We start from the raw sequence: 23737 nt of genomic DNA, 5'->3' as shown, positions 1-23737 counted from the left end.
AGCAGTCCACTGCTCCAAGAGGTTGTTATGAGTGCGAGGATCCTAGTCACATGAAGAGTCATTGCCCCAGACTTCGGGGCAAGGCACTGCAGTAGGGTAATCAACCAATAATTACAACACCAACCATCCGACCGCCCAGAGGCAGAGGGCATGCGGGTAAGGGCCGTCCCAGTGGTTGAGGTGTGGCAGGGAGAGGTCAGCCAGCTACTGTCCAGTCAGGCGGAGGCCAGCCAGCTGACGTTTCAGCTAAGTTCTATGCTTTTCCGGCCAGACCAGATGCAGCGCTCTCAGATGCTGAGATCACATGTATTATTTCTGTGTGTGGTAGGGATGCTTCGGTATTTTTTGATCTAGGGTCTACCTATACATATATGTCATCTATGTTTGCTTATTTTTTGGATATTCCTTGTGAGTCCTTGGGTACTCCTATTTATGTGTCCACCACTGTGGGTGATTCTGTTGTTGTGGATCGTATCTATTGGTCCTGTGTGGTCACATTCTATGGTTATGAGACTAGAGCGGATCTTCTGTTGCTTGATATGACTGACTTTGAGGTCATCTTGGGCATGGACTGGTTATCCCTATACCACGCCATCCTTGATTGCCATGCCAAGGCTGTTACCTTAGTGATGGCAGAGTTGCCTAGAATCGAGTGGAAGGGTTTGTCTGTTAGTACATCTAGTCAGGTTATCCCTTTTATGAAGGCTCGACACATGGTCGAGAAGGGTTGTTTGTCTTATCTAGCCTATGTTCGGGATACTATCGGAGAATCTCTGACGATTGATTCAGTACCAGTAGTCCGGGAGTTCTCCGATGTGTATCCTTTTGACCTTCCAGGCATGCCACCAGATGGTGATATCGGTTTCTGTATTGACTTGGCTCCGGGTACCCAACCTATATCTATCCCACCGTACTGTATGGCTCCGAAAGAACTGAAGGAGTTGATAGAACAACCTAAGGAGTTTCTAGCAAAGGGGTTCATCAGGCTGAGTGTATCACCTTAGGGTGCCCAACTGTTATTTGTGAAGAAGAAACATGGGGCTATGCGGATGTGCATTGATTACCGCTAATTGAACTTACCGCCCGTTGAACAAAAACACCATTAAGAACAAGTACCCGTTATCGCGTATTGATGATTTGTTTGACCAGTTACAAGGTGTTCTCTATGATCGATCTGAGATCGGGGTACCATCAATTGAAGATTCGGGACTCGGATGTTCCGAAGACCGCTTTCCGTACAAGATATGGCCATTAGAAGTTTCTAGTGATGTCTATCGGCTTGACTAATGCCCCAGCGGCGATTATGGACTTGATGAACAGAGTGTTCAGGCCTTATATTGATTCGTTTGTCATTTTCTTCATTGATCACATTTTGATTTACTCACATAACATGGAGGAGCACGAGCATCATTTGAGAGTGGTGCTTCAGACCCTGCGAGAACAGAAGCTATATGATAAGTTCTCCAAGTGAGAGTTTTGGTTATATTATGTTGCATTCTTGGGGCATGTATTTTCAGGTGAGGGTATTAAGGTGGATCCCAAGAAGATTGAGGCTGTTCAAAGATTGCCTCGTCCAACTTCGACGATTGAGATCAGAAGTTTCTTGGGGTTAACAGGTTATTATCGCCGGTTCGTCGAGGGCTTCTCATCTATGTAGCACCTTTGACTAGGTTGACCCAAAAGGGTGCTCAGTTTCATTGGTCCGATGATTGTGAGGCGAGCTTCCAGAAGCTCAAGACAGTTTTGACTACAACACCAGTCTTACTATTGCCTTCCAGTTCGGGGATGTATACTGTGTATTATGATGCTTCAAGTGTTGGCTTGGGTTTTATATTGATGTAGGAGAGGCGAGTTATTGAATATGCTTCACGCTAGCTGAAGCCCCATGAGAAGAATTATCATTTGCACGATTGGAATTGGTCGCGATTGTTCATGCTCTTAAGATCTGGAGGCATTATCTTTATATGGTGTCTTCTGAAGTTTACACTGATCATCGCAGCTTGCGGCATTTGTTCAAGCAAAGGGATCTCAATTTAGGCAGAGCTAGGTGGCTTGAGTTACTGAAGGACTATGACATCACCATTCTTTATCATCCGGGCAAGGAAAATGTTGTCGCGGATGCCTTGAGCAGAAAGGTAGAGAGTATGGGTACCTTGTCATTCATTTCAGCGGAGGAGAGACCACAACCCTTGGACTTTCAGTCTTTGGCTAACAAACTTGTGAGGTTGGTATTAAAGAGCCCAGCCGAGTTCTTGCGTGCGTCGTTGCCCAGTCTTCACTATTGGAGCAGATCTAGGCTTGATAGTTTGATGATCCGCACTTGATGGTTCTTAGAGAGACGGTACAATAGGGTAGTGCCAAGGAGGTTTCTATCGGCGAGGATGGTGTTCTGCGACTCCAGGGTCGTCTATGTGTTCAAAATATCAATGGCTTAAGGGAGAGGATTCTAGAGGAGGCACGCAGTTCTCGATATTCCATTCATCCAGGTGCTACGAAGATGTACCGCGATCGGAGGTAGCATTATTGGTGGCGGCAGATGAAGAAAGACATAGTTGTTTATGTATCCCAGATGCTTAAATTGCCAGCAGGTTAAGCATGAGCACTAGAGACCAGGAGGCCTACTCCAGCAGATGACTATACTTGAGGTGAAATGGGAGCACATTACTATGGACATCGTAGTTAGGTTGCCGCAGACTTTGCGGAAGTTGATGCAGTTTGGGTCATTGTCGATAGACTGACCAATTCAGCACATTTCATTTCTACGGTGACTACGTATACTTCAGAGAGATTGGCCCAGATTTATATCCAGGAGATAGTCCGGCTACATGGTGTGCTTGTTTCCATCATATCAAACAGAGGTCCTCAGTTTACTTCTCATTTCTAGAGAGCAGTCCTGAGTGAGTTGGGGACCCGTGTAGAGCTCAGCATAGCATTTCATTCACAGACCGACGGGCAGTCAGAGCGGAAAGTTTAGATCTTGAAGAGCATGCTCAGAGCATATGTTACTGACTTTGGAGGTAAGTGGGATTGATTCTTGACTTTGGCCAAGTTTGCTTACAACAACAGTTACCAGTCCAGCATCGAGATGGCTCCATTTGAGGCTTTATATGGTTGGTGATGTCGTTCTCCCATCGGGTGGTTCGATCCCGGAGAGGCTAAGTTATATGGTACTGATTTGGTGAAAGATGCCTTGGAAAATGTAAAGTTGATTCAGGAACGACTTCGCACAGCACACTCCAGACAGAAGAGGTACGCGGACCAGAAGGCGCGTGACTTATCATTTATGGTAGGAGAGAAGGTTCTCTTGAAAGTCTCCCCGATGAAGGGGATCATGAGATTTGGGAAGAAGGGCAAGTTGAGCCCAAGGTTTATAGGTCCATTTGAGGTGTTGAGACGAGTTAGAGAGGTTGCTTATGAGCTTGCTTTGACTCCTATTCTATTGAGAGTTCATCCGGTCTTCCACGTGTAGATGGTCCGAAGGTATCATGCCGGCTTGTCACATGTGTTAGACTTTAGCACGATTCAGTTGGATGAGAGTCTGGGTTATAAAGAGGAGTCAGTTGCCATTTTTGATAGGCAGGATCGCTGGTTGAAATCCAAGAGGATTTTCGTGGTAAAGGTTCAGTGGAGGGGCCAACAAGTCGAGAAGGCGACTTGGGAGTCCGAGGAGGACATGCAGAGCTGATACCCACACTTATTCAGCACTCCAGGTATGATTCCAGACTTGTTTGAGGACGAACGTTTGTTTAAAAGGTGGAGAATGTAACGACCCGACCGGTTGTTTTGCCTTTTAGAACCCTGTTCCCCTAAATAAGACTCCCCATATGTGCTTTTACTGTTATATGTCTTGTGGGATGGCTAGTTCGGGATTTGGAAACGTTCAGGTTGAAATTAGAACAATTAGTTCCTTAAGGTCGGCTAAAAAGGCTAAGTTTGACTTCGGTCAATATTTTGAGCAGACAACCTCGGAATCGGGATTTTATGGTTCCAATAGTTTTGTATGATGATTTTAGACATGGATGTACGCTCGGATCGAGTTTTGGATGACCCGGGAGCGCTTCGGTGCCTAATATCGAAAGTTGGTTCATTGAAGGTTTTGGAAGTTCATTAAATTTGGTTTGGAGTAGGTTTTTGTGATATCGAGATCCGAATGGAATTCCGAGACCGGGAGTAGTTCCGTATGGTGATTTAAGACTTGCTCACAAAATTTGATGTCATTCAGAGTTGTTTAAGTATGATTCGTCGCATTCTGAGCTATTTGGAACCTTGAAGTTCATATTTTGATTCAATTTGGTTTTAGAGTGCAATTCTTAGTTCCGTTGTGAATTTATGTGTTTCGAGTGTTCGAGCAGCTCTGTATTATGTTTGTAGACTTGTTGGTGCATTTTGACGGGGTCCCGAGTGGCTCTGGTGAGCTTCGGACCGCTCGGAGCCATGTTGGAAAAACCAAAAATTCCAGTTCTGGTTTCCTTATTCACGAATGCGGAAAGACTCTCGCGTTCGTGATGATGGAATTGGGGTTGGGGGATTTTGTCTTACCCGTTCGCAATAGCTAGTCCGCGTTCGTGAAGGTCTGGGACTTGTAACCTTCGCGTTCGCGTGAGGCGACTCCCATTCGCGTAGAAGAGCCTGGGCTAGACTTTGGGGCCACTGTTATTCTTCGCGTTCGCGATGGATCCCTAGCATTCGTGAAGGGTAGGCCAAGCCAACCTCCGCGTTCGCGAGGCCCCTGTTGCGTTCGCGATGAAGAAGGCAGCTGGGCTGTGTGTTTTAAAATCGGGACTTAAGCCATTTTTGGTTCATTTATTGCACTCTTGGGCCATTTTAGAACTTTAAAGAAGGGGATTTCAACCTAGATTTTGAAGGTAAGTAATTTCTACCTAATGTGAGTTTAATACATAGATTATGGGTAGATTTTAACATGAAAATTTGTGGAAATCATGGGTTTAGATGAAAAACTTTGGTTTTGATCAAAATGAGATCTTACCGCGAAAATGGTTATGGAATCTAGTGAAAATCATATATTTTAGTTCATGAGGTTATGGGTAAGAACTTTCTTAAAAATTTCTAGAATCCGGGCACGTGGGTCTAGGAGTGAATAAAAAATCTTACATTCAGGGCTGGGTAACCTCTTTAATAGTTGGAATACGAACTTTTGAGCATGTATTGATTAGTTTATATACTATTTGATTAGTTTTGGGTGATTCGGCACCGAATTGAGGGTGTGAGCATATTCTTGGATCAGAAAGTAGGCCTTGAGACGAGGTAAGTCTCTTTTCAAACCTTGTAAGAGGGAAATTAACCCCATAGGGTAACTTAATCAATATGTACTTTTATTTATGGGGGCTACGTATGCACGAAGTGACGAGAGTCCGTACGTAGGTACTATTCATGCTTATGTCCGGGTAGATTTAGGTTTACACCATATTTTTTTGATACCGTTGCCTGTTTATGCTTACTAATTGTTTGGATTAAAGCGGAGGTTGAGGATTTCAATATTTTAAAGGTTCCTAGTTGAATTTCTTATTTTGAAAAAAAAATGGGAGTTATTATGACAACTTGAGAAAATCTATGTCCAACTGCTTTGCAAGTGTATTTTGCGAGCCGGGTAAATTTCCACTACTTTAGTATGTACTCTCGAGTCACTACTCCTCTGAGTACGAAAAAATTAACAGAGACAAGACTCACCTCCCCATACTTTGTCAATCACAGTCGTCTTTGTCCCACTAAGATGGTGAGGAAACTGACTTCCAGGACAGATGCTTTCGCATGTGCCTATCTGTGAATATTGAAACTATTCTTATACCAGAGACACATGTCATATAAATCTTACTAGGAATATCGATATAAAATTGGACAAAGTTAAAATTTCTGTCCTAGAAAACATGTTTACAAATACTCAAAATAACATCCTATCAAGAGGAACAAACAAGGGAAATAATAGAAATATTATTGGGAATATCAACGTTCAATCTTGACTAAGCTGCAATTCCAGTGCCAGACTGCCATAAATGGATACTCAGAGTAGAAACTCAACGCACAGTAGAAATCTACTTGCAGAATTTCATGACCCAAAAATTACAGACACAACATATTAAGTTAACGCCTTTGAATCTGGTTTCAGTAGCCAAGGCTCAAAACTCCTGTTTAGATCGCTCTTTTCCTCCAGGATATTGAGCCATCACGATCAAATCACATTGCAAGACGACAACCACAATGGTGTCAGTGTCAGGTTTCACTGGTAGAATGGCATCAACAACAATCACGTTTCCATCGTCTGGTAGAGCTATGTAGCAGTTCTCTAGCAACTTGAGGTTGTGACTATCAACTCCAGTCGTGAAGATTCCACTTCATCAAGAAACAAACAAATATTAGTCGTTGCGGCACGTTATTTTAGTGGAGAAAAAAATACTAGTTAGTTTCTTCTCATCTGTCGAAGCCTTGGTAGGCACAATTACATGGTACCCGTATTGATGCAAGGTAGCAGGTACCTAATAGAATTAGTCGAGGTGCATACAAGCTAACTCAGGCACCATCCTCATAAAATAGAAGTCGTTTTGGCACGTTATTACTCCCCCTCCCCGAAGCCCCACCCCCTGTTCCAAATTAATAAACCTAGACTTATTTATTTTTGGCAACAAACCGTGAATATTACCATAACAAACAAAAACTTACTACAAACTATGAGCATCTAGTGTTCCAGACCACCTTCTAGGAAGGGTTCCCAGAACAGCTAGAGCTTAGGAAGAAAAAGAACAGCCAAAACCAACAAATATCCTGTGCAACATCTTTTGATTACTTCCTCCACATCCAAATATTAGTCATTTTGGTAATTTGAATTTGTTTTTAAATTATTTGACATTTCGCAAAAGAAAAAAAACAAGAAACCCTTTATTAAGCCTGTTTGACTCGTCAAAGATTTGGACGTACCTTCATAAAAATAACCTCTCCTTCTGGAACACGTTCAACCATTTCTCCCCCGAAATGTTTCACGCTTGCAATATTATGATCACAAACTTAATTCAAGTTAAGAATTGATTTTATATGTACAAGAAAATCTTATATCAGTCAATAAAGCTCTGCCATTTTAGATGAGGATTAATTCAGTTTGATAAAATTACATAATCATGTAATGTGACATTACTGTGACCAGAGACGGATGCGGGATTTCAAGAGGAAGAGTATTTTGTTATGAAGAGGTGGATCTAGTATTTACATTTTGAGTATTTAACTTAAGTTTCTTACCATGAACCCACTCCACTTTTGAAATTATAGGTTCAGAATTATATTTTTTTTGAAATTTTAGTGATTTTAACACACACACACACACACACACACACACACACACACACATATATATATATATATATATATATATATATATATATATATATATATATATATATATCTGTACTACGTGCCAAAAACAAGACCGCCCGGGGTGGAATTTAATCCGCCCATTTCGCTTATAGAGGTACCCCCAGTATTAATTGCACCATAGAAATCTTTATGCGCGGGTGCACGCACATATATTTACCTAATTTTGAAGAAATATAACTTTGTTATACATGGTTTAAAGAGTAGAGCATGAGGTCACATGAACCAATATCCCTTAACCTAGATACGCCTCTCACTGTGACTCACTTCCTTTATGTCTACGTTATGAAACTGAAAGCTATAATAGGAGTACTATTTAGCATTTTAATGTATATAAGCTAAGGTAAATATCTAACGATTTTTCATGATGTGAATTAAATATCTAATGAGCGAACTGCAGATCAGGTTCAGAGAAGAAGGAATTTGCAGCCGCAAGTTAAAATATACGGACCGCAGAGGTCCCTTTGCAGCTGCAATGCAACACATCTTCTGTCATCATAGCGTAATCACTTTGAGACTCCAATGTGCGGCCGCATGTCTAATTGTGCGGACCGCATAAATCCTCTTATAGCTGCAGATTGGTCAATTCTCTATCATCAGAGAGTTAGCATTTTTGGGATTCAGAGATGCGGCCCCAAGTCAAATTGTACGGACCACACTTCACTTCTGCGGCTTCACAACAAAAATGTGCGATCTACGAGTTCACATCTGCGGCCGCAAGTGAAATTCTGTGATCTAGAATTCCCTTTGCGACTGTAGAATAACACATCTTCTATCATCCGAGAGTACTCACTTTGAGACTCCAATGTGTGGTCGCAACTCTAATTTATGGGTCGTAAAAATCCTTTTGTTGCCGCAGATTGGTCAATTTTCTATCATCAAAGAGTAGCATTTCTAGGATTCTGAGGTGCGGCCGCAAGTCAAATTGTGCGGACTCAACTTCACTTCTGCGGCCGCACAACAAAAAAGTACAGTCCGCGAGTTCACATCTTCGGCCGCAAGCGAAACTGCACAACTCAAGGTTCAGGATGTTTCCCGGGAAGCTAAAATCCAAATGGAGTGGTCCTTTTGAAAATTGTGGGTATGACACCTTTTGGTGCATTAGACTTGAAGAACAAAAACAATAAAGTATTATGAGTCAATGGACAGTGGGTGAAGCACTATTCGGGAATATTGGAGATAGCCACATGGTGGCGGTCATTCATTTCACTTGAAGGTAATCTGCGTCGTGCCGCAGCGTTAAATCAGGCGCTTATTGGGAGGCACCCATGTTTCTTTTCCTTTTCCTTTTGTAGTTAGGTGCTATTTTTATTCCAACTTGATTTAAAGTGTGCTATAGGGGTGAGTGTGACTTACAGGAATTGTGGACAAAATATGGCTAAGCATTCAAAAATTGTACGCACTCCAGTTTATTTGTGCGGACCGCACATTTCTATGTGCTATAGCAGAAGATCATTGCGGCTGCATATTCCTCTTGCAGACCGCACAATTTAAGCTTGTCAGTGCGGAGGTCGATCTACGATCGCACATGAAATCTACTGCCGCACCTGAAAATGAGCGGACTGCAGATAAGGTCCTTAGGTGATAGAGTGCGGACCGCACATGAAAACGTGCAAGCGCACTCGCCCTTCTTCCCCTTATGCAACAGTTGGTATAAATAGCACTGTAGGCCGCACTTCACATTTTTCCCGCCTTGAACAATCATTGTGCCGTGATAGGTTTTCTTGAAGATTTTCACTGTCCACACAAAAAGCCTCCTTGATTAGTCACTCATTGCACTCACTCTATCTAGTATGCTTCAATTTAATACAAATATTTTTAGTTAGTGTAATTTGTAGATTTTTAGTTCTTTTTAGGCCATCTGTTATTAGAGATCCATTGTTTGTATATGTGGGATAGATCAGAACTTGGTTAACTAGATACATGCTCTACAGGGACTAGGTTAGTATAATTTCATGTTTCTACAATGTTGCCATGTCTAATTGTGCAAGAAATTGAACAAACCTAAGTAGAAAAACGTAGTTTGTATGTAACTTTGAAATCTGCGGCGGCACTTGAATTTCTGTGGTCCGCAGATGATGAATTTGGGAAACTCAAAGAAGAAGGAATCTGTGGCCGCAAGTTAAAATATGCCGCATAAATCCCTTTGCGGCCACAAAATAGCACATCTTCTGTCATCAGAGAGTACTCACTTTGAGACTCCAATGTGCGGCCGCAAGTCTAACTGTTTGGACCACAGAAATCCTCTTGCTGCTGTAGATTGGTCGATTTTTTGTCATCAGAGAGTTAGCATTTTTGGGATTTAGAGGTGCGGCCGCAAGTCAAATTGTACGGATCGCACTTAACTTCTGCGGCCGCACAACAAAAATGTGCGGTCTGCGAGTTCACATCTGCGTCCACAAGTGAAATTGCACGGATTGAAAATCACTTTCCCTGCAAGCATGATTTAACTGTACACCCCCACTGTGTCATATGGTTTATACTTTACTTGCATGTCTCTTGCATATGTTTGAACATCGAATTGCAACTAACAATCAGCTCTGCTTGGTACAGACAATGGTACAATCAGGAAGACGAGGCGACACATCAAAAGGGAGTGGTGAACCTTCTTGGGGTCGAGGCAAAAGCGCCTTGCCCCTTGGCTAGCAAAAGACGATAAGAAATAAAGCAACTATCGGCAGAAGGAGATGTGCAGACCTATCCACGACTAGCTTATATGTCCTGTCTAGGGAAGTGTCAGAGGGCAACTCAGCCTCTGTTCAAGAGCATCTGGCCACACAATCGAGGCCGCATTGGATATACCAGCTCCTGGACGAGCCGTCTTCATCTCACAGCACTTCTGACAGATCGAAGAGTGCTAGCCAGGCTTCTGAAACATTAGCTACGCCAGTCCTTCAGGCACATGTTACACATGATATCCCTGATGATGGCAGAGGGGGAAATGCTACAGCTTCTGGCCTTGAAAGATAAAAGAAGAAAGAAGTTTGGGAGGATCTCTTTGTCAGCCTGGCCGCCTTCACCAGTTTCCGTATGTGGTGGCCAGAGAGGTCACTAACTCTTGAGTGACAGCTTCTTTTGAAAGACTATGAAAATATAAACCAGCTATACTGAGACAGTTCAGGGCCCGAAAGGGTAGATGTAATTCGCCAGAGGGTAGAGGATGCCCCTCGTCTGTGAATTCAATGCCAATGTGGCTCATATAAATAAAGGGACGTAGGTGACCAAAGTGCGCAACCTAAAGGTGATATTTTATCAGCATACGCTAAATGCATATTTGGGCTTTGAGGATTTTGAGCCGAAGGAGTATCTGGAGAAGTGCGCACTGTAGGAGGAAGTCCGACCTTGGTTGGCTGAGATTCTAGCACCACCAGGGCCACCACCACCATGGATTCCCTTTGGAGTTCCTATTCAGTAGAACACATTGGTTTTGAGGCAAAAGGGTGGGAGACATTTGTTTGTAGTAGGTTGGATTCTTGTCAGAACTAGAGTCACCATCCTAGTCCTTGGGAAGTCCTTGTGGCTTCTATTATGGCCGGGTACCCAGTCATTGTGGGTGATGTGATGTCGGCCAACATCTCAATGGTTGCACGGCAGGATAACTCATCCTACCCTTATCCAAACACTATTACTGAGTATCTCACTGATGCTAAGGTAGAGCCGAGGAATTTTGATGCCAAGGTGAAGGCAAAGAAGCCCTTAGATTTGTATTCACTTATGGATGCGAGCAACCCGAAGAAGAAAGCCCAGCCTCCTACCACCATAGGCCAGTCTGATAAGCCAACAGTGGTAGTTTATAAGACAACAAATATTCCACCGACCTCGGTTGAGCCTTCCTCAAGTGTTGCATCTATACCTCCGCCATCATCCACAGCTACTACCACAGCCCCTAGAGTTTCTCTAAAGCAGTGCCCATGCTCATTGCCCCACTATCTATGCTGCGAGTCTCAGCAACTAGATGGAGATAGCTACCGTAAAGCTGTCGAACTTGTCCAGTACTGTTGCAGCACAATCCAGTTCTCAGGCTCCTTCTACCATTGATGAGACACTAAAAATGATTTTGGAGAACCAGAAGACAATCATGGGTACCTTGGTACAACACAGGTTGATGATTGAAGAGCTGGGAAAGGAAGTGTAGAAGATGATGAAGTCCTATCTGAGCAAGAAATCAGTGGACAAGCTCCGGAGGGAGGTGACCAGAATTGCTACAGCCGGAGACCTTCCCTTTGATATGCTGCTTGACCCGCACCAGTTCTCCCCAGATCCTTTAGCCCCATCTGCACTGGTAGCACCAGCTGGCCAGTCTAAAGAGCCAGACCTTGCTGCCAACACTGATGAGGCTGTGCGTAAGATGTTCGCCAACCCAGCCACACCTAGACTTGAGGATGATGAGATTCAGTTGGCTGATCCAGAGGGTGATGACATTGCTGGGGACACAGAGATATCCAAGGATCTATAGGGAGTTTTCTTCACCCTCTCCTCTTTTACTCTTATTTTGCTAAGCTTGGGGACAATGCTTATTTTTATTCAGGGGGTGGAGTTTATTTGAAAAATTTGATACACATTAATACATTTGGTCTGTAATATTCTCATGATACTCTTTCATTTCTTATTTTTATTTATCTATTTTCGTTCTTTCTTATGATGTATATTCAGTCTATCTTTAGTAGGTTTTGCTTATTAGCTTCTTTATCTTTGCTTTCCATATTAGTTCTGGTTTTGTTAAGTAGCTTCTTTTTATACTTTAGTAGATAATAAGCCTTAGGTTTTCTTAATGCCACGGTTCTTTCCGAAGGTATTTGTCGGGTGAACCGAGTGACTTGCCGCGACGATGTATGTCGTGACAACCTTCTTAAGGGAATGAGTCCGTTTTTATGTTTAGGTAATAATAGTAGTAGTAATGAATAAAAAGACCTAATTAAGTCATGCTCGAAGAGTCAACCATGCTTCAATTGGCACCAACACACTTAACTACATGCTTATGGTTAGAGACAATGTTTTTAAAAGAAATAGATCTAGTTAGTGACTTTGTGACTCTTGAGTTGACGTTGGTAACAATCGAGTGGTTTAATTGGACCATAGTGATCTTTACACTTGAATGTGGTCATTTTAGGCTCTCGACTCTATCCTCTTTTACAATCTAGTTGTGTGAGGGTTGAGATGAATTGTTGCTAGTCCAAGTATCCGTGCGAAGGGTCTAGAACTTTTCCCGAATGTGTTTCAAGGAGAAATCCTAAATTTTGCTTGGGTTGAGAAGTGATTGTAGGTTCTCCTTGGCTGTTTGAGTTTTCGATTGCCAAACAATGTCGTTATCCCTAGTCAACCCTTATGAGCCTCTAGCCTTTCTCATTTGATAACCATGTTATAAGCCTTTATCCGTTTGTCGTGATCATCTCTAGGCACCCGGACTTTGCTCAACACTCTTGTGACACAAATGTATTAAGACATAAGTTTGGGGGAGATATGAGGAATTCAAAAAAGGTATCAAGGCACAAAAAAGAAAATAGAAATGATCTCTATGAAAGAGAAGGCAAGAAAAGAAAAGAACAAAATGAAAAATGCAAAATGTGAATAAGTGGAAGGATTGATGTATTCATAAAGTGGTAATGATCCCAAACATTGAGAAATCAAAAAAGGGAAAAAAGAATGAGATGAACAAGAAAGAGTGATGTTAAGTCTCTCTAGTCCTCATTGAAAACAAAGTGCCTCTAAGAATTGGCAATTGTGAGCCGAGAAATGAAAGTGTGGAGTGCATAAGGAAAGGTGTAACCACTTACCCATATGGTATCCTACCCTAAACCAAAGCCTTCATTACATCCCGAAAGAAGTCCTACTTGATTTCAAACTAAGTGAGCTTGCATTAGTGGCGATCTACATGGGTGGCAAGTCTATGGTACTTGAAGCAGTACCTGTGACATTCTCTTGTGAGAGATGAGTGAGCCTTTCTTGAATCTTCGGATTGAGTGCTAATATCTTAAGTGACCTTGGAAAATGGAATGCATAGGACGAAGAGCTTAGAGTTCACCACGGCCTACATGATAGAACAAGAGTACTTGATGAATAAGTCAATTCTTAAAGCTCAAATGTCACATTAGAACTATATGTGCATGAATATTTGTCTTGTCACCTTGTTGATAATGCATGATTAGTGTGGGTAATTGTTGGTATGTGTGAATGGCTCAACTTTGACTCGCTGAAATGACCCTTAATTTAGGTGGTGAGAACTAATTTATTTACTTGAGGACAAGGAAAGACTTAAGTTTGGGGAGTTGATAATTGGGTATTTTGACTACTTACTAGAACCTTTTTGCTTTTGTTTTAGTCCGAAAGTATTGATTTATGTTCTTGAAACTAATGAAATTATGCAAATAACATGAATGATGGAAGTTTGGTCTCCCATAATGAAATCCGACTTAAAAAGGACTGTTCCGAATTACAAGGCAATAAAGGGTGCAGAAAAAAAGAAGTGCGGTCCGCAGAACGATTTTTGCAGCTGCAGAAATGTGCGGTCGTAGAATAGGTTCTTCACTAACAAATGATTCAAAGTATAAAGAGTGTGAAAAAGACCAAGTCCTAACGCCTTGCTGAAGAGCGGACCGCACAAGAATTGTGCGGCCGCAGAAGATACTACGCAGCCGCAATCCACAAATGTGTGGCTGCAGAATCCTAGTTCCTGCCAACAGAGAAATCTGTGGACCGCACATGGAATTGTGCGGCCGCAGAACCTCCCGAGGGGCATTTTTGTTAGTTAATTTTAGGCCACTATAAATAGACGAGTTGCATATTTTTAGGTTAAGTTTCGAAGTTTGAGCTGCCATAGTCGTAACATTTTGCCATTTTAGGGAGTTTGTTGATTATTTTAATGTTTAAACATTATATTTTATCACTTTAATCTTTTATCAAGAGTTTAATTAGCTTTTCTTCCTAATTTTCTTCAATTCCCTCTATGAGTAGCAAGATTCTTACTAGGGTTGTTACCCAACCCGAGTGTGTAAACCTTATGGGTATTTAATTTAATGCTTGTTTATGATATGGTGTTGATTATTTTGCTTATTTCATGCTTTAGTTTTATAAATAATTATTGCAAACATTGGCTCATGCCTTTTTGACTAAGTCTCTACTTGAGAAAGAGGGACCTAGTCTAGGATAACTTGGCTAACAAGGAATTGGGTTAATTAAGAGTTCCATTAGCCTAATTAAAGGGTTCAAAATAGAGATAGTAAGAACCCAACTTGAGCTTATGTCAACTATTTTATTTGATACTCATTTGGACTTGAGAAAACCAAATTGGGCGAAATCATTCTTTAACCGAGAGGTATTTAGTGGGTAATATAGAGTTGAGCGCTATAATACACCCCAATCAACAAAATAAGTATTAATGTCATTAACCCATTCGGCGAACACCTAGGTAATGATCACATCCCTAGTCTTTTTAACTATTTCGAAAAACATCAAAAACAATCGTTCATTTGTAGTTTCTTTTCCTTAGCTTACGATTATTAGAGTAATAGTAGAAGTAGAAATCAAAACTTTTTGTGGATGTGCAAATTTAGCTAATCCATTCGCTTTCTTCAAGTGTATACTCCTAACACCCCTTATAACTCTCTGTGGATTCGACTCCGACTCATAGTTAGGTAAATTATATTGCATACGATCGTATCATATCTCCTATCGAGGTGTGTTGTAGACGTCATCAATCATCAACAACACTCAAGCATGTAAGATTTCCATTATTCAAAGACTTAAAATCTAAAACATACATATTTTTGAATCTTTTTGCCATCAGAACCACTTCACCAGTTATAAGATTTGTAACAATGCAAGATTTTGATAAGAATTCCTCTTTGTTCCTTTGTTGTAAATTTGGTAGACACTCAGTAGGCTATATTTCAAGCCATTCACATAGTACACATTCTCAATTGAATGAGTGAGTGTCTTTCCAACTCTTCCTACTCCCAGAATGTATCCCTTTTTGCCATTGCCAAAGGACAAAATCCCTATTTGCAGGGTTTTGAGTGAAAGGAAATCATCAGTGCTTCCAGTCATATGCTTAGAGCAGCCTCTATCCACATACCATCTTTGGCTGCTTCTTTCTGCTCCCAACACATGGAAATCAAGGGTTAGACTTAGGAACCCAATCAAGTTTGGGTCCTTTGTAGTAAGGTAAAAGGGTGAATCAAATTTCTTCTTCCAAGCAGGCATCACACGTTTTTATTTGAGGGAACAGGTTCTTTAGCAATAGTTACTTTTTCAACAAAAGCTTTGTTTTTGATTCCCTGCCTGTTCCCCCCCCCCCCCTCCCCCATTGTTCTTATTCATGGCAGTGATTGCATTAGAGGACCAGGTCCACTTAAGATATTCTCTAGGTCATTCTTAACTCTACCTAGATCTTCCTGAAGTTGTCTGTTTCTTTCAAGTTCAGCACACATACTAGATTTCACTATTTTTAGCTCATTTTCAAGCTTAAGGTGTGCCTCACTTGCAACTTCCTTTCCATTTTAAGTGTTCGTAGAGTTGTTTTCCCTTTTTAGTTCCTCGATGGTTTCTTATAGATCCACAACTACCACAAACAAGTCATCTCTCTCATGCTCTACGTTTTTAACTTTCTCAGTTAAAGCATCTTTTTCCTTTTTTAAATCCTCAATAGTTTCTTTTAAGTCAACCACTACGACTACCAGATCATCTCTCTCATGTTCAACCACTCCTAGTTCCATAGTAGACACAATTTTGTCATTAATGAGATTATGATAAGTATCAATTAGGACATTTGCCAAGGATATAAGCTTCTTTCGAGAATAAGACTTCAAATTTCTTTGAAAATCCAGAAAATTTAGCTCATAGTCATCATCATCTTCATCCTCATCAGATTTTGCCATCAAGGCAAAGATAGAGTCATATTCAACTGCTTCGCTTTCAACAACCATCCTGGAGATGTTACCTTGTTCATCATCTTCTCAGATTCACTAGAGGAATCTCCCCATGCAGCAAGAGCTTGCTTCACAACATTGTCGGCAGCATCTTTTCTCTTGAATATCCTGTCAGGAACCGAGTTCCTCTTGGCTATTTTGTCTGTGTTGTGCTGGTACTAGTCTTGCTTGTGAAGAGGACAGTCATTTATGAAATGTCCTAGCTTCCCGCATTTGCGACACAAGTCATAGCCTTTTTGTCTGCTGGAGCTACCCCTTTTTGGAATGCCTCTATTTTTGTGAACCATTTTTTGAAACCTTTTTGTCAGATAGGCTATATCAACATCCTCACCACTTGAGTCATTGTTGTCGGCCTTGAGGACCAGGTTCTTCTCTGTTTTGGGTTCTCTTCTTTCATGGTCCTTCTTTTTCCTCATTTCATAGGTCTTCAGATTTCCGATGAGTTCATCAATGGTCATCTTTTGCAGATCCTTTGCCTCTATGATAGAATTGACTTTGCTTTCCCAGGAACCAGGTAATACACTATGTTTTTTCCTAACAGGTTTGTTACTTGGATGATTTCTCCTAGAGAGTAAAGCTCATTAATGATAGAGGTAAATCGATTGTGCATGTCCTGAATGGTCTCATCATCCTTCATCCTTAAGAGTTCTTACTCAGTGGTGAGCATGTCGATCTCTAACAGCTTGAATTGAGTTGTTCCTTCATGTGCAGTTTGGAGAGCCTCCCAGATCTCCTTGGCAGATTGGCAGGCAGAAATTCTGTTTTACTCGTCTTGTCCAATACCACAGACGAGGATCTTTTTTGCTCAGAAGTTCTTCTCTATAGCTTTGAGGTCAGCATCGTTGTACTCCTTCCTTAACTTTGGAACTATCACTGCTGGCTCGCTATTTGTCTTCATGGGGATGAAAGGTCCATCACAGATAAATTACTAGAGCTGTGAATCTTCAGCCATGATAAAATCATGCATCCTTGTCTTCTACGATCCGTAGTATTCTCCATTGAATCTTGGTAGTCTGTAGGTTGATTGACATTCTTCAAAGTTTTGTGTAGCAACCATGTGGATCCTTTCTAGGTGTTAGCCTGATTGAAAGAACCTGCTCCGATACAAATTGATTGAAACTTAGGATCCACCAAAATGTATAGAGAACCTGATTCTCTATCATTTCCCACAGAACACACACAATCAAAGATAAGTAAATGACACAGCAAGTTTTACGTAAAAAAACTCCCAGCTCACGGGATTAAAACTCACGACCTACAGTCATAGAATTTCAACTTCACTAACTGAGCAAACTTCAAATTACAAACTATTGTAACCTCGGAATTAACCTCTTAATCCCTCACCTATTTGTAATAACTCTATTTTAAGCCTCTTTGTAATAACTCTATTGCAAAGCTCACAACTCGACGAACTCTAGTCAAGACACAAACACAAGGTTTATGCTTTTACATATTGTTTCCAAGACAATGCTTCTAGCTAAGCTAAGTAGGAATTACAATTAGATCACTCTAACAAAGGAACAACAAAACTAAGGACATATGGTAACACTGGGCACTTCTGATGTATGGTAACACTGGTCACTTCTGATATTTTACCACTGCCAACAACATCTTGTTGGGCTTCAGAAATTTCCCCGACATTCTGACTCGAGACTTCTTGCCCCTTTTCTCCATCTAATGTTTCGTCGTCTGCCATTTTTTTCGTTGAGGTAGAGGGAGAGGTTTTCAGCAATAAATCTTTTAGGGATTTGGGTCTAACGACTTCGGTAAGAACCAGAACTCGATGGGGTTGGAGAAGAAGCAGTAAGAGGTTGTTGGACAGGTATGGGGTTTTGACTGGGTAACGGTTGGGACTCAGACTCTCACTCCAGTGCTTCCTGAGACGATCACATAGTAGGGATGACACTGGAAGTGTTTGAAATTTCTAGATTTTGAGACATAGTGGAGTTTGGAAGTAAAGACACGAGAAAGAGAGGGTTTGTTTTGATAGAGAAAGGAAATTTTTGGCTTTGATGTGGATAGATGGGAAAGAGACATCTTTTGGGGTTATTTAGAGGGGGTGAGGTACTTGTTACAAATGGGTACGATTTACTAGGTAATCGGGTCGGTTAGTAACGGGTGTGATGTTTTAGTATTAAAGAGATAAGAGAGAGATGGAAACATTTAATGACGTAGTAGTTTTATAGCTGAGTCAAAGGAACCAGGTTCCCTTAAGTTGAACTCAGACGAGTTTACCCTAGAGCTTCTCTCTCTAGGCGATTTGGCGATTTTTAGACGATCACTGCGCGAGTAGCTGCCATGGCCAATTTGGCCGGCGGCCAGCTATCTTTTCCGGCTGGTCAGCCTTCCCCCACCACTACCCATCCGCCTACGACAACAAACAACACTACCCAACCCTTAGATTACTCTAAAATTCTGAAACCAATGGCATTGAACACTGCCATGCAGAAGTTGAGTTCCAATTCAAAACCTATCGAGCCAATTCCTATGAAACCTGTTACTTTCCTCAATGGACAACCAATGGTCAAGTGGACGGAAGCAGAAGTACAAAGAATGAATATCATGGAGGGGTAACAATATGCAGTTCTTGGGAAATTTTCCTATGGATGGCCAGAATTGAACGAGATACGTAGAATTCTCCCAGTTCAATGTGGAATCAAAGGTGAATGCAGTATTGGATTGTTTAGAGATCGTCATATATTGACCAGATTCACTTTATTGGAGGATTTTGCAAATTTTACGTCTAAAGGTGCATACTATTTGAAGGCAAAGGATGGATATCAATATCAAGTACGACCATTGATTTATGATACAAAGTTTAAAGTCGGAGAAGAAACATCTATGGTGATGGCATGGATTTCTTTCCCAAATCTGTTGCCTACTTATTTTGTAAAGGAATGTTTATTCTCTTTGGCATCAGCTGTTGGAACACCATTACACTTAGACTTGGCTACTGTCAACAAAACCAGGCCAAGTTGTGCAAGAATTAAGATCCAGGTGGATTTACTGGAGGAACTACCTAAGAGAGTTCGAATGGATATTGAAGATGAAGTTAATGGTACTGTACGAACTGAGTGGGTAAAGATCCAATATGATTATATCCCTAAATATTGCAAGGAGTGCAAATTAGAAGGTCATGATGAAGAATCATGCTGGAGATTACACCCTGAATTGTTTGTGGAATATGATAGGGAGAAATAAGGTGGTAATGCAATAGGTAATGTTCAGAACTCTCAAAATAACCCAATCATGGCTCTATCTAGTGGCAAAGTTGTTGAGGATATTGGAGAGCAATGGAAGGAAGTTAGGGATAATCGTGTTAAAAATGGTTCTAAGCAGACAGGTGTTATAGATCAAACTGGAAAAGAAATTGTTCCTGTTGATCCAAACAATGTCCACCAAGTGAGAAGTATTGCAGACAAAGAGATAGTTCAAGTTGAGGATGGTAATAAGCAACAACAGAAGCAAAATTTTACCAATGCAGGAAAGCAGAGTGTGCCAGCCAATACTCAGGTTCAACAGGTTCAGACTGCTAACAAGTTTGCAGCTTCGGAGAATGAAGAGAGTGAAGTAGATGGGGATAATCAGTTAGGCATTAGGGAACACCAATAATGTCTCAAGTCCATCAGCTAATACTCAGGCAACTGGGAGAGCACTCAATGCATTAGCACCTGCCTTTGATCCTAAATCATCTGGGAAGAAAACAAGAATGGGGAAGAGTGGTACAAAAAAGGCAGAACAAATAGGGGAGAAGAATCAAGAACAAAGAAAGGAATCCACAGCTCAATGGGTTAGTAGAGCATTTGCAGTTAACAAGGTCACTATGAACCAATCATGTCAAGAGATACCATCACAAGCAATAGATCCAGAAGAAGTAGCTGTGCAGGAGTTGATAAAACAAAAAGTCAAATGGACCGGAGGGAAACTATGGGATGATCAGACAGAAGATGATCCTGATGAAGGGGATTTATCAGAAGGTTATGAAGAGGAAAAAGTACCAGATGAGGAGACACAAGGTAAAGAAGTCAGTGGTAATGGGAATGCAAATAAGTGAGATGTACAGATTAGAGAAAACACTGCCAACAACAAAAATGTACCAATGGAGATTGCAGGATCAAACTCAAAAGTGCAGCAGTCAGAAAATTATCCCAGCCCTTTAATGACCATTGATCCTAACAATTCCATACCTACTCTTGATCTTATACCTGCAGAACCAATTGACCTTGGTGATCCTTGTGGAGAGGAGGAGCAGCAAATTGTAGAAAAGGATGGTTCTGTAGAGAAGGAGAAAGAAATTACTCTTGTCAATAATCAGAATGCAGAACAGTTGGCTAAAGTAAATGCAGGCAATAGCATGATCTCTAAGCCAACTGATAATCAGATTGCTGCAGTTGAAAAACAAAATGACATGAAGGATGATGCATGGGGAAAAGGAAAAGATCTAGATACAGAATCAACATGTCAAAATTTTAGGAATATGACCAGGCAAGGGGACATATCACCTAGGTTCATGGATAAGGATAAATCAGCAGGTAGAGGAAGGAAAAAAAAGGTGAAAGAGTTTCCTAGCATTCTACCAGCTGGGGTCCAAACAAGGAGGACTTTATCTAAATCCATTAATTAGAGATGAATGCTCTAATATGGAGCATTAGATCAGTAAATACAGAAGGAGCCTTTGAACGGCTCATCACAATGCATAGAAAATACCACTTTGAGTTCATTGGACTCATGGAACCAAAACAGCAGTCAAGGAAATTGGATGGATACAGAAGACAGATTGACATAGAACAAGCTATTGTTAACACTTCTAACAAGATTTGGGCTTTCATTGATGGGAAATATGATGTAACAGTTGTGATTGATGCAGTACAGCAAGTTACTTTGAAGCTATATGATACAGAAGAGGAGAAAGAATTCATGGTCACATTAGTTTATGCTAAGTGTGATCATATTGAAAGGATTGAGCTGTGGGACTCATTGTATTATCTGGCCAGTGACATGACTATTCTATGGATGGTAGGGGGAGATTTCAATGTCATTTGGGATGAGGAAGAGAAATTTGGAGGCCTGCCAGTTTCAATAAATTAAGTGGATGATTTCAGACATTGCATGAACACCTGTAACCTCACAGATATGGGGTTCAAAGGGAGCATATATACTTGGTGGAATGGTCGAGCTGAGGAAGATTGTATTTTCAAGAGATTAGATAGAGTTTTTGCAAACATGGAGCTACAACAGATATGGCCAGGGCAGGAGATCACTCACCTATCCAAAATTGGATCTGATCATTGCACCTTACTGATCTCATTTATTCCAGATACAGTACCTATCAAGAGAGCTTCAGATTTCTCAAATTCTGGATTGAACATGAATCATTTAAAGAGGTGGTTAAGGAGAATTGGCAAACAGATTTTCAGGAAAATCCTTTTATCCTTTTCAATCACAAGCTTAAGAGATTGAAGAAGGCATTATCTACATGGAGCAGGACAACTTTTGGAGATATTTTTCAGAAAATAGCTAGCCTGGAGGAAGTTGTGGTAGTACATGAAGCACATTTTGAGCTTAATCCTACAATTCAAAATACGGAAAGGCTACAAAAGGTGAAAGTAGAACTGTTTAAATATTTGGCTCTAGAGGAACAATTGTGGAAACAAAAGAGAATTCAGAATAATGCTGGACAATGGGTGGAAGATACAGAAGGAATTGCAGATGAAGCAGTTAGATATTTTCAAGCATAGTTTCATGAAGATGTAGTTCCTACAGATTCTCAGATCATTAATCATGTCCCTCAAATGGTTAATGGGGAGCAGAACCAGGAACTATTGAAGCAACCTACTAGGGAGGAGGTCAAACAGGTAGTATATGGATTAAATGGAGACAGTTGTGGTGGTCCAGATGGTTTTAATGGTAGTTTTTTTCATTCATGTTGGGACATTGTTGGGGATGATGTGGTGGAGATGGTGAAGGCTTTTTTCAATGGGCAGGAGCTACCTAGGTTTATCACTTATACAAACCTAGTCTTATTGCCAAAGAAGAAGGAGGTAATCAATTTTTCTGATATGAGACCAATTAGCTTAAGTAATTTCATCAACAAGGTGTTTTCTAGAGTGATTCATGAAAGGCTTGTTGGTCTACATCCTACACTAATTTCTTATGAGCAAGCTGGATTTGTGAAGGGCAGAAGCATAGTGGAAAATATATTGTTGACACAGGAAATCATAACTGATATTACACTGAGAACTAAAGCAGGTCCTAATGTGGTAATCAAGCTAGACATGACTAAGGCATATGATCGATTGTCATGGTTATTTTTGACCAAAGCGCTGAGAAAAATGGGATTTGCAGAGAGATTTATAGGTTGGGTGTTTGGGACAATATCTAATAATTGGAAATCAGTGTTGATAAGTGGCCAGCCATATGGTTTTTTCAAATCTACTAGAGGGGTTAAGCAAGGTGATTCATTATCTCCTACGCTTTTCATTCTGGCAGCTGAGGCAATGTCAACAGGGCTGAATTCTCTTCATTATAATCTATATTTTTGTGGATTTGGGTTGCCAAAATAGAGTCCTAAGATCAATCACTTGGCTTATGCTGATGGCACCATAATATTCTCCTCCTCAGATGCAACTTCATTGCAGCTCATTATGCATGTTTTGACAGCATCATATCAGCTTCAGCTATTTATATGCATCATCTAACTGATGAAGAAGTAGTGAGAAAGGTAGAAAGAGTTACTGGCATTGGCAGGCAAGATTTCCCATTTACATATTTGGGATGTCCTATCTTTTACGCTAGAAGAAAAATTGATTACTATCAAGGGATGATAAAAAAGTGATAGACAAATTGCAATCTTGGAAGGGGAAGCTACTGTCGATTGGAGGAAGAGCAGTTTTGATTTCTCATGTAATACAAAGTATGCCTATTGATCTATTATCAGCTGTAAATGCACCTGCCTCTGTGATCAACAAACTACATAAACTGATGGCAAGGTTCTTTTGGAGTAGTTCTATTGAAGGAGGACATAGGCATAGGGCTTCATGGGATACTTTATGCTTGCCAGTTAAAGAAGGTGGAGTAGGATTTTGATCACTTCATGATGTATCTAAAGCCTTATTCTGCAAGCTGTGGTGGAATTTTCGAACAAAACCATCATTGTGGAGTTCATTCATGAGTCAAAAATACTGTAAGAAGTTGAATACAATTATAGTTCCTTGGAGAAAAGGATCCCATATCTGCAGTGTAGAGATGATATAGAGCATCAGATTCTGTGGCAGCCTAAGATGGGTTCTTCACTGTTTTGGTTTGAAAATTGGACTGGACTGGGGGCATTATACTTTGTCACTCCTTCTGATTTCTTTTGTGATGAATCCATTCAGAATGTTAATGAAGTAGTGCAGGGGGGAAGATGGAATGAACAGAGGATAATGCAATTATTA

Source organism: Nicotiana attenuata, chromosome 8, assembly GCF_001879085.1.
Source record: "Nicotiana attenuata strain UT chromosome 8, NIATTr2, whole genome shotgun sequence".
Lineage (NCBI taxonomy): Eukaryota > Viridiplantae > Streptophyta > Magnoliopsida > Solanales > Solanaceae > Nicotiana > Nicotiana attenuata.
Note: the sequence above shows the minus strand (reverse complement) of the source record.